The sequence below is a fragment of the Typopeltis vanoorti genome, chromosome 10 (assembly GCF_054136105.1).
Source record: "Typopeltis vanoorti isolate ZY-2024b chromosome 10, IOZ_Tvanoo_1.0, whole genome shotgun sequence".
Classification (NCBI taxonomy): domain Eukaryota; kingdom Metazoa; phylum Arthropoda; class Arachnida; order Uropygi; family Thelyphonidae; genus Typopeltis; species Typopeltis vanoorti.
The window spans coordinates 80,263,886-80,276,125 of NC_143558.1; the positions used below are offsets into that span (position 1 = coordinate 80,263,886).

The 12,240-nt window shown below is 34.2% G+C and overlaps 1 protein-coding gene and 1 long non-coding RNA gene across 2 annotated transcripts in view; one reads left to right on the forward strand and one right to left on the reverse strand.

Annotated features, from left to right (window-relative positions):
* The window catches only part of LOC150102536 (IDLSRF-like peptide), a 166,017-nt gene that overhangs the window by 60,875 nt on the left and 92,902 nt on the right, over nucleotides 1–12,240 (forward strand). The gene's annotated exons all lie outside the window — the stretch shown is intronic.
* The window catches only part of LOC150102537 (uncharacterized), a 41,813-nt gene continuing 36,832 nt past the window's right edge, over nucleotides 7,260–12,240 (reverse strand). Inside the window, exon 3 of the long non-coding RNA XR_016548967.1 lies at nucleotides 7,260–7,483. This is a non-coding gene — a long non-coding RNA (uncharacterized LOC150102537). The remainder of the gene's footprint in view (nucleotides 7,484–12,240) is intronic.

Consider the following 12,240-nt stretch of genomic DNA (forward strand, 5'->3'; position numbering starts at 1 on the left):
TACTTGTCTCTGAGCTCCTTAATGGAGTAGCGACACCATCCCTACTTCGAGTACATGAATACTCATATCTGCATGAAAATTTAAGATCCGCCATCTCCCCTTCGCACTCTCATCGACGCAAACTTGCTTCATAGAGCTCATTTGTGTGTGTGTATTGAGGAGGGATTTTTGATAATACTGATTCATTACGTTATCGACATGTTGGCAGTTTTTTTTATTTTTCTCACTAACGTAAGCCATAATAATTGGCAGCTTTCTGTTTAGCACATGTGTAAGATCTAATGAAGAGACTATGCGTAATCCACTTAGACGATATGCTGTTTCGCTTTATTTTTTTCTTTTTCATGAACTTTGACCTTTTAATTCGTCTAATATGTTCACCATCGCTGTCAAGTTGTGGTGAAAACAGCTCGCCGGCGCGAGGCCCTATATTCAAATAGTCATGTGAGTTTGGTAAATTTCTGATACGCTTTGTAAAACAGGGGGTTGCTTTAAAATTTCTTATTCCACATGCTGCACATATATTAATGAGATACTTATTGCTTCTTTGAATGACAGAGGCTTCCCATGTAGATGAAATATTTCTGGAAAAAGACAGATCTTGCTGTGTATCATTACAGGAGTGCACTCATACCGCGGAAGTCACATAAACAAAGCTACTCTTTGCCTGACACGAGTAATCGATCATTTAGTAAACGCATATGAGCATTCATAGGGCATCCATTAGCCATGTTCATCACGTCTTGATCGAGCACCTCGAAACAAACTTATTCAATAAAGTTGGTCCAAAAGAGAAAACAACCATGAAAACTACCTGCAGTAAATAAATATCGAATACGTGATATATTAAAAGGTCATTGTGGTGTATTTCCGCATACAAATGCAAACACATCACTGTGGAAACTTCTAGCGTTGTTAACAGTTTAAAATACACAAATGACTTACTCATTAGGTTGAGCATATTTGGGAGGTGGTGAAAATAAAGCATTTACGTATGGCATTTTTTTATGAGTCGGCTGGGTGGTTAGCGATCCGCTTTTCTGCCAAGAGGCAGCGGTTTGAATCCCGCAATGGGTGTAAATGTTTGTTATTGTCCTACCAACTCTGTGTGAAAAGGGAATTCGCGACTCTACCACTTCTAGCAGAAGACTTCACTTCTAAAACCCTATAAAGTACGAGAGTGAGCCTACGGCGTCCAGTGACCTTAGATATAAATAATTAATCTGATAATATACATTTCTGTTTTATTTTAATTTAAATTGTTAATTCCATTTCAAAGAGGTCTCTGAAACCTATCGCCCACATAGCAATATGTCAGCAGGGATTCAGGATATATTTCTATAAAAGGGAAAAAAAACTTATCCTTGAATATTATTTTATGGATACACAAAAAGATTTGTGCATGGGCATTTTCTAACATTACAGAATGCGACATTCGAATTGGGCATTTAGTTCGGTACTTTGCAACTAATGAAACTTCCGTTTTTTTTATAGTGAACTCAATTTACTTATTATTTTTCGTGCATTCTCTTTCTGTCTCTCTCGTACACACATTATGTGGTAACCGTATTACCAAATTAAGAGCAAAGTATTTAAGCACGTATACAGCAATATCACTCCTCCTTTAAGATATCCAGCAAGAGTATTGAAGTAGTTAATCAAAAAGGGATGTGAAAATGAGTAATGTGTCCACTCAAATAAACTAACTATATAGAATGTAAATAAATGTTACTCATTAATTCTAAAGAAAGAAAGAGCATTTAAGAAATTTCATTTGAAACATTAGATGAGAAAGATTAGAAAAAGCATATGTTATAGTCAAAAAGTTAAACTAATGTTTGTCTATTGGAACTTCATAAAAAAGTTACGAGCAGTAACAGACCGTACACTAAACTTACCTTTTGCATGAGTTACTTCTTATTCAACCTTACAAAGTAATTTTTAACCCCCGTTGGAGATTTCACTAGGACAAGCATTAGTCACTATTTAGCTATAAATTATGGATACTTGGATATCTCAAATGCCGAGTGAAGAGTACTTAAAGAACATTTCTTTTATAATTATGATTTCGACTCGCTCAGATATATGGAATACGTAACTTTCACACACCAGCTTATATGGATGTTCACAGCCTCTACCACTAATTTTCAGCGCTCTCGGGTCAATACTTTTTTAAATCAAAGACTTACAATGTTAAAACAGAACTCCTCAGAGATTAGTCGTCTCTTGTGTGACGTGTGGATAATTTTATTCTTGCCTTGAGTACGTTGATTCTATGAATGCAGTTGTCAAAACCCCCAGATAGCAAAAGTAATTACCTCGAGAGCTTCAAGTTTTATTTCGAAGTCTGTAAAGGAAAATAAATAAAATATCAAATAAAAACAGGTTAGATAGATTAATACCTCACGTAACTGTTCGTCAGTAGATCTAGACGTGCGTTAGCGTCACGTTTCTCTGTTGTAGAAATGTCAGAAGATTAGTATAAAATCTTCGCTGTAACATTAAAGAAAGAGAAATGAAAACATTCTTTTTATAAGAACGAAAGGTATTTTCTAAAACCCTATTTCGAGTTGGCATCTTTTCTTTGTATCCACACTTCCAGCTCAGTAGTGCGTGATGAGAAATAAGCGATCGCAGTCAGCAAATCAACAATATGAAAAGAATGCACAAACAGCCTTTAAAGAAGATATATAAACACAAACAGCCTTTAAAGAAGAACAATACAATTCGGTACCCGTAATGGGTACCGAATTGTATTGTTCTATTAGTACTACGTGGTTGATATGAATGTAGCATTATAAACAACATAAATGCTAAAAACGACTAATCTGAGGTTTTTCAACGTATATCGAAAAGGCCCTCAGAGGTTCTGGTGGAGATATATTATCAAAAATAAATAAATAAACAAACTAAATTCATGCGATAACACTTTCTGCTGCTTTTCTTACATAGCTGAAATAATCACATTTATGAAAGTAATGTAAGTATTAGACGTCCCGATCAAGAGCATCATGTTTTTATGTGGAGAAATACACACTATCTTTATGTTCTTCTGACAGATGTATTCTGAATTAAAAGAAGTCTTTATGGTGTTTATTTTAGAATAGATGTATGGCAACTATTTCCAGTTCGGCATAAGTAACCTCTATGTTATTAAGACTATCAATGCAGTATGCAGTAAATATGAAGTCGCTTCAATTACCCTTAAAATCACTGACACTCTTATTACAAGAATCATTAGAACTAATTTACCATCCATAGTCGTTCTAGTTCTAAGGTTAATTTTATCGCTCCATCACTTACATTTGTCACGGAATTCGATGTGACCAAATCTGAATGGCAAATCTAATTAAAGGAACAAGAGCATTCTCAAAATACAAAAAAAAAAAACTTTACTGAAAGCATTCCCCCCCCCCTTCTCTCTCTCTTTCTCTCTCTGTCTCTCTCTCTGTCCTCCTCCTCTTCCTCCTCAAATGTGTTTTACCTATTTTTTTCTAAAATTGAGAAAAATTATTATTTTTATTGATATCTTAAATGATATCTTAAATTCGTATATAAGAAAAATGCGAGTCAAGTACTGAGAAAACAGGAAGTAGGCTGCAATTTAAAATTGGCTAGTTGACTGCCATTATTCTGAATTGTTGTGAATGTAAATTCGCGTTTGATTTTATGAAGAAATACTTGAACATAAGTAACAAATACCACTAATTAAAGTAATGTCAATTAAAGTAGCAGCTCTTAAAACTGCAACCAACCTGTTTCTTATACTTTTCTGAGTTTCTGAGTTTCTACATAAAGTTTGTATGATATATATTAACTCGTTAAATAACCACATGAAACTATATTAGAAAAGACTTTCAAGCAAAGAACATTTACTCGTTCTCTAAGTTACGATGTTTTCCTGTTCAACCGCACATTTATTATCGAAATTTGTGTTAATATTACTAGTACATATTTCAATAATAAGTAATGCATCTAAGTACGGTCATTATCTGATCTACTCGAAATAAATTTATCGAATTTTCGTCATATATATTCTGACTCTCTTCTCTCCATAAACTGTGCGCTGCATTGCTACCTTGGTTCAGTATGCTGTATTGTCACATCTAAATATAACCTGTGTGCCTGAAATGTCAAAACAAATCACTATAATGAAAATTCCCATTTCTCTGTGTTTTTATAAGAGAAAAAAAAAGGGGGGGGAATTCATGTTCGATTTGCATTTGTAGTGTGCTTCTTAGCACTACACACTACTTTGCATAGTGTCTGTATAAAATCACTTATCATTAGAATTCAGAGTCCTGCCAACAGTCATCTCATCAGAAGAAAGTGCAGAAAACCTCCTCTTTCTAAAAGAAATTCCGAAACTTCGATCATTCCTTTGTTTTTCCAAGAAGCAAATGTAATCGGAGAAACGTCTTTGATACTACAAAGTTTGTTTGAAGTACTTGAAAGAAATGGAAATAAGAAAAGGATTGGTGCTGACGAAAGTGCATTAGATATATCCATACTAGGAGAGCAATAAAAATATCCTGGAAGCGGAAGAAACTGCGCTCAAACTTTCCATTCATGTTGGTCAGGTATTCAGGTGAAATACAAATCAATAGGAACTTCACGCTGGTTGCACACAACAGACTGGTTTCAAGTTTGTTCCGACTGAAAAGAAAAGACGGCTGGCCAATTCTAAGCCATGCGACTAAATTATATTCCTCTTACTAAAACATCTCGGTCGAATCATTAAATATTAATTACACAGTCAATTATTCAATGCAACTAGCTGAAGATTTCTAAAGAAACTTGTGTTTTGCGCACGCTGGTTACACCTTCTATGAAGGATTACGGGAATAATAAGTAAGAGAGCCGAAACTAATTAAATATACCTGTACACAGCAACACTTTGAAAGCGTTTCAGACACATAGTTAAATAAACATACTCTTGTTCTGTATAGCAGTGTACCAGAATAATATATGGTATATTAAACCGTGAGATTCGTATTTGTTAAAAGTGGTCTTAAATGTAAAATTCTGCTACTATACAACACAGCTCATTATAACAAACTTTGTTTCTGATGTAACAAAAACATTCATTTTATTTATATACATAGATTTATATTCGAGTTTAGAAAGTTAATTTTATGTGCTCTTCAGAATAATTATCATTTCGAGATATATTAGATTCACCGGTTTAGGTTTAAAGACATACTGTATCCACGGGCTTAAAGAATACCAGTTTTAGATGGATGTGCTAGATGGGTATATGAAAAATAGAACATAACACTTATTCAGTATTCATGGATAAATCTCACGTATCATACGTCACACATATGGTACGTGATACGTAATATCATACGTCTGACTGAGCTACTGTTTTTTCTCAGTGGGACTTGCACCGACATCTTTCCAGCAGACAGCGTGCATTTTCTAGACTACACCAAGATGTTTTCGTTTTTTGTTTGTATGCTTGCTTGCTTCGGTTTCATATGTTGGTACTACATAGCTTGAGAATAATCGTATTTTATTATTATCGAGGGAAGAGAGAGATGTTCTTGAAAATTTCGCAATGATCATGAATAATATCATCTATTTTCTTTATCAGTAAATTTTCCATCACTTATACGAATAACAGTGCGCTGTTATAAGCGATTTAGTATAACTTCCTAACTTTTTGTAAAAAATAGATTTAATTTGTCATCCGGTTATTTAGATATTTGGGAATGGTATTAGTTTTGACATCTTTATCTTGATCTTTAGGCAAAAAAAGTTATATTTTATTTTTTGAAGTTATATATTCCATTTACTGAATTTTATTTTCTACTTTCTGCGCCAGAAAATATTACTTCTCAATATCGATTCACACCTGTATTTGTTTATTTTTATTGAGATTTCTGATTTAAGACCTGTGATAATTTCAGTGTTAACTGTATGTGAATGCAGTCAGTCAGAATTATTTATTTACATTCACATGTCTTTCTGCTATGTCATTTTGCCGATATTCAAAGGTCCTTAATACAGTTTCTTTTTTAATTTCTTACGGAAACAAATCTGTGTTATTCGCATCTCATCTATATATATGTATAGTTCTTCATTTTTCATTCCTGTTTACTCCAAAATTGCTTCTCCTGAAGTTTTAGATAAGTGATTCGCGTATTTCGCACTGAATGTCTTTTGATTTCTGATTCATTACCGTCATTTAGTTTTGAACATTTTCTCTGAAATAAATTTACTATCCAATTCTAGTTGTTTTAGTATCTTGCTCTTCATCTCTTCGAATCCTTTTTTCAGTTCTTATTCTAGGCCGGTGGTTCCCAACCTTTTCCCACTTGTGTAGTCCTTTTAAACTCATTTCTATAAAGTGTACCCCTTGTTTTTAAAATAGCTGTTTTTAAATACTAACATTAACTGTTCCATAACTAACGTTTTGTATTTTGTTTACTTTACTTGTTTTTTCCGCCATTACTGATTATTTTTTATGTACCCCTCAACGGCCCAGTATGTACTCCCAGGGGTACGTGCACCACTGGTTGGGAACCGAAGTTCTAGGCCATTAGGCAGAAGTAAAAGGCCATTGGGCCTTTTACTTCTGCCCAATCACAGCTTCCTTTCTTTGAACATCTCATTGTATGTTTAGATCCGAAACAACAGCATTATTAAGAAGAAAATGCAACATAAGATTGATTACTATGAATATTTTATTCAAAAAACATCAGATTCTATTCTTCAGATTATTTTCTTGATATCAATATAAAATTGGCTCAATCAAAAAAAAAATCTATTGAAGTTTAGTTTTCTTTTAGTCTAAACTATTGTATACAAATTTTTCGAAAACGATCTAACCCTTTCTCTTCCGAAAGGCCACTCTTCTCCTTCGTATTCCACAATTGAGAAATGGGCTGCTGAGTTTAAACGTGGTCGTACCAGCCTTGACGATGATCCACGTGAAGGACGTCCAAAAAGTGTAACAACATCAGAAATCATTGATCAAGTGCACGATATGGTATTGGATGACCGACGAGTCAAAGTGCGTGAAATTGCTGAGGCTAATGGCATTTCAAAAGAATGTAGAATATATTTTGCATGAAGAATTGCAAATGAAAAAGCTTTGCGCAAGATGGGTGCCGAGCTTGCTCACAGCTGATCAAAAACGCACTCGCATGAAAATCTCTGACGAATGCTTGGAGCGTTTTAACAAGAACAAAACTGGTTTTGTGCGTCGATTTATTACTATGGATGAGACTTGGATTCCCCATTACACACCAGAATCCAAAAGCAGTCAAATCAGTGGACAAAAGCCGGTTGTTCAGCGCCAAAGAAGACAAAGTCGGTTCCATCAGCAGGAAAGGTCATGGCATCAGTGTTTTGGGATGCTAAAGGCATTTTGTTTATTAATTATCTTGAAAAAGGGTAAAACGATAACCTGGAATATTATTCTGATCTCAAGTAGATTTTAGACGATTATATGCAAGAAGAGTTTCCCACTAGTAATCTGGAAATTAAAAATACAGATGTCAATACACATCTCTACTTTTGATTACTAACGCCTAGATTCACTAAATCTAGATATTAATTAGAATAAAATTAAAATTCGTAAATTGTTAAAGCTAAAATTTGTTAAAAGTTTATCAAGTATTTCCATTATAAAATGAGAACGTTTTGAGAAAAATGCCTATTTGCATAACAATTAAGAAACACTGACAACTAAGAAAGCATCCTAATCTTCGTAAAGTGTTAATGCAATTTTTCTAACTTTTGTACAAAGATTGGTAACAACACAGATGTCCTTTGCTGAAGCCTGCAAATAAGTCCTAGTAAGTCTTACTAATGCTAATATTTACTTTTTACGTCCTTTCCCATATGTGAAATGGTCACGTTCATCGGTTTCGTGCTTCTTGCAATTGAACGTTGATGAAGATCATACTAAAAGTCTTCTGTATTTCTTTCTTCTCTTTATTGCGGTAAAACTCTCCAGTGCGAACGTGCACAGATGTTTCTTCAGGCTAAATGGGAAAAAGAGAGAGGGAGGGAAGACATGAAACTGCGAAATTTCCGAAAGTTAGTCTAATCAGCCACTTTCCCTCAGGATATATATTAACACTACTCGGAGTCTCTACATTCTTTATTTATACGTAGGCAATTTTGGTTGCTAAATTCAGGTGTGTATAGGAATTTATAAGTTGCTACAGGATAGAAAAATGAGTTATAAATTCTGAGCAGGAAGCTTTTTTTTACCTTCTGTATGACTCGAAGTCTTCTTTAGATGTTTACTTTTATTTTTTTCGTTCTCTTTCCTAATTGTATCTCCACATTATCTTATCCATTAATTAACCAGGATTTGGAGCATGTATGAGGAGAAATGAAGTATCTCGGAGAAATTTCTTTCCTGCTGCAAAGTGAAGTGAGAAAAACAGTTCGCCAGTTTAAACCAGTGGAGAATTTTCATACCTAATTTATTTACTAGAATAGAAATGCATGTTATAATCAGACTCTGAATTATATTGGATTTCTTCTTTTTTTTTAATATTACACTTAGTTCCATCTACAGACAGATATCTCTTTCTCAGATCTAATGTGCCAGAATAAAATAGTTGGTTCTGTGCGCATAATCTTATGTCAATCGATAGATGTTTGAACTCATGGACTGATTTGCCAAATGTGCAGTAGAAAAAAATCTGACAAAAAAAATTTAACATTTTGCTAATCAAAAATGGGATGGATTTTGATGAGAGACATCAAAACAACCTAACAGTTTACAACTAAATCGCGGCAGACGAAATTCATCTGCATGGGAAGAAACAATTTGTTTTCCTGAAAAGCGATTCGCTGAGCAGTCCTTAAATCCTTTTCTTAGTTTGATGTAATATAAATGACATAGTATAACTGAAATAATTAATTTATCAGTTATAATTTAAATTTAAATTTAATTTTTGCATGCTATTGAAATTGATATTAAAATAACCTTCTCCAAGTATTTTTAATAAATTAATTTACCATATTTAGTGAATTAATACTTTTTGAGATTCGGAGAGTGTTGATTACTGCAAAATGAAGCGAGAAAAACAGCTCGCCAGTTCAAACCAGTGGAGAATTTTCATAATTTATTTATTTACTAGAATAGAAATGTATGTTATAATAATTCTGCGAATGCTCATCCTAACAAAAAAGTGCCGTAATTTTTTGTCAGTTAACCATATTTGAAGAAATGGTTACTAAGGTGTAATCCACTAGTCTTAGCGTCCGTGATGTTAGTGTGCGTATTTTTATGTTCTTCGGGGTGTATGTTAGTAAACTTCCCTGTTTCTCCATATAATATAATTTTTCCTATAAAATAGCCTTTTCATATAACATAGATTTTCCGGTCTGTCCATATTAAGCTGCATGCACACGACATTTTGTGCAGCCTGGATGTGTCAAAGGATGAAGTTTCTATTGTTTTGCAGAACAAATAAGGGTTGTAATTTGTTGTTTGGCTTAAAAGTAGTGGTTGATAGATTATATTTATTTAGCACTTTGGATATCCTTAAATATACACCGAAAATGAGAATCATTTTCCTGTGATCTTGTATGACATAAGATGAAGGGGAGGATTTCGGAAACGTAATATTTCACCTATTTTGCAGGATATAGCCACTGGCTATAGAGTATCATCAAATGGATTGGGAGGTATTTGGGCATCTCCATACAGAGGATATGTCTACAGTTCCTTCTGAAACAGGCGATCATTGGAGAGGTGCGTCACTGATTTAATTAGCAATTTATCGAAACCACTCAAAGTTATTTACCACTAGGAAAATCGATGAATAGTGTTTCAGTGTTCAGGATAACTTTGCGATTGGATTTAATACAAATCTTGTAATCACGTTAATGAGAGTTCATATCGAGCCGTCTATATTTTAAGAGATTCTAAAAACAAATTTTGAACATGGAAAACTTTTCAGTTTCTTAAAAGTTTAACATCGAGAAGCATAAGAAATATAAAATCTTGGCGTGCTACTCCCTTCTTTTTCCATTTATACCTTGACGTTCATATACTTATTAACACCGCTTCAGTACAAAACTGTCCTATGTGGCAATATTTAAAAGTGTTGCTATAAGTACCCAGATTAATTATGAAACTATTAACTTTCATAGTATTCTATCGGTTTGCTGGCTGTTCTGTAAAATGAACTTCATGCCTTTAATTTTGAATCATTAACCAGAAAGAAAATTTCGAGATTGTTGGGTTAAGTTAACAACGCAGACAAAAACCATTAATTTCTGATAGAATCCACTTGTTATGTTTGAAAACTCGTCGTGTAATCTTAGGTCGATTTTTCTGTTTACTGGAAGAGACTCCTTGCACTTCCTCTAAATTCATTTTCATTTGTGAAGGATCTTTTTTCCCGTCGCTAACACAATTCAAACCCTACACCTATGGAAACAGTAGGCATTTAAACTATCGATATCTACGATCATATAGAATCATCTTATGATCAGAAAGAATATTCTGATCAAAGTTAGTGGAGGGTTCTCCCCTCCACCAACTCGCGAGTTGGTGGAGGAAAGAACCCATAGCTTGCGGAAATTTAAACTTCTGTTTTTGAACTAGGCGATGCCTGGTCCACAACAGACTATATTTAAAGTAAAGCCTTCTGAGAGAAGAAGAAGAAGCGATAGGGAAGCAGATGCCATTTCCACAAAGAGTTAATAGGACAATTACAAACATGAATGCTCCTGGCGGGATTGGAACCAGTAGCCTCTTGGCTGGAGGGTAGATACCACTCGGCCAGCCAAGACGGGAAAAGTGAAATTCAGTATTGAAATTCCAAGACAATATTTGTACCTTCTTGAAGATAAACAAATTTTGAAGTCAAAATTGTCTATGAAAACGAGAACTGGTATGTAAATAGCTTTGTTATGGGAATTGATAAAACCACTAAGTTAAGATTCAATATTTCGTTAAAAGGCAAGGGTTTTAAGCGAATCTGCAAAGTGTGTGTGTGTGTGTGTGTGTGTGTGTGTGTGTGTGTGTGTGTGTGTGTGTGTGTGTGTGTGTGTGTGTGTGTGTGTGTGTGTGTGTGTGTGTGTGTGTATACACACACACACACTCAGAGAGAGAGAGAGAGAGAGAGAGAGAGTATCACATGAGCAACACACTTGGCAAAGCGTTAGAGAGAAAGCTTTATGGGAGACAAATTCCTCCACCTCTTTATTCCTTTTTCACCATGTATACGCTATAATTTTCCTTCCTTAAAATGCAATCACGTCAACTAGACACCCACCATGTGGAAAGTGTGGTTTCGCTATTAGATTAGACCAGCGTGTATTTCAGTGTCTAATGAAGATTACTGGCCACCCATAATGACAAAAGCAACTATTTACGGAATTCACAATCCATTAGCATGTTCAGTACTTCTGTATATTAGCAACGCTCCAGTGATTCAATTATACACTAATCCAAACCCATTATGTATTGGTTCACTCTTTATAAACAACATATATTAAATTATCTGTGTAGTGTTCTCGACTGACAACTTTCTCTCTTTTATCAATATATCTTTTAATATAAATATAGAAGCTCTACCCGGAATATAACAGCAGAGAATTTATGTTAACGCAACTTTAGTGTTCTGAACAAAGCTGTAAAACTACATAAAATCGAATTAGCTTCACTTCACAATTCAATTTATCATACCAATATTGCCAATAAATTATCCTCAAGAATCCTGCACAACATTACTTCGACAACATCAGACTTCTATTCGTAAACAAGCGACGGCAGTTTGCTTCTGTTGTTTATATTCTCATTTTAGCAAGCGATTTTTGAATAAAGCATTTTTGAATGCTAACATGTAATATTTGAATCATTAAATTTCATGCGGACATTTCCCGTTCCAAAATGCATTTTATCCGACTTCCCATTTGATAATTGCCTTTAGTTATCAAACAGCATTGTTTCAGTCTAATTGGGACTATGACTAATGTCACCGCTGTTCGACCGATAGGTTTGAATCTCATCGTGGGCATGGATGTTTGTGAATGTTCTTAGGCAGAAGATGAATTTCATCGCACGGTGTGAAACTCCTCTCTCCCTCTTGCTTATTGGAGACCAAAAAAGTTCTATTAAGGTTCTTCTTTTTGAACAAAATATTTTTTCCCTATATATCGAAACGCAGTTATGAATCTGTTGGCTTCTTTATTATTGCAGTAAATATTATCAAAACAATAAATTCTCCTTATTCGCGATAAACTTTTCACAGTACAATA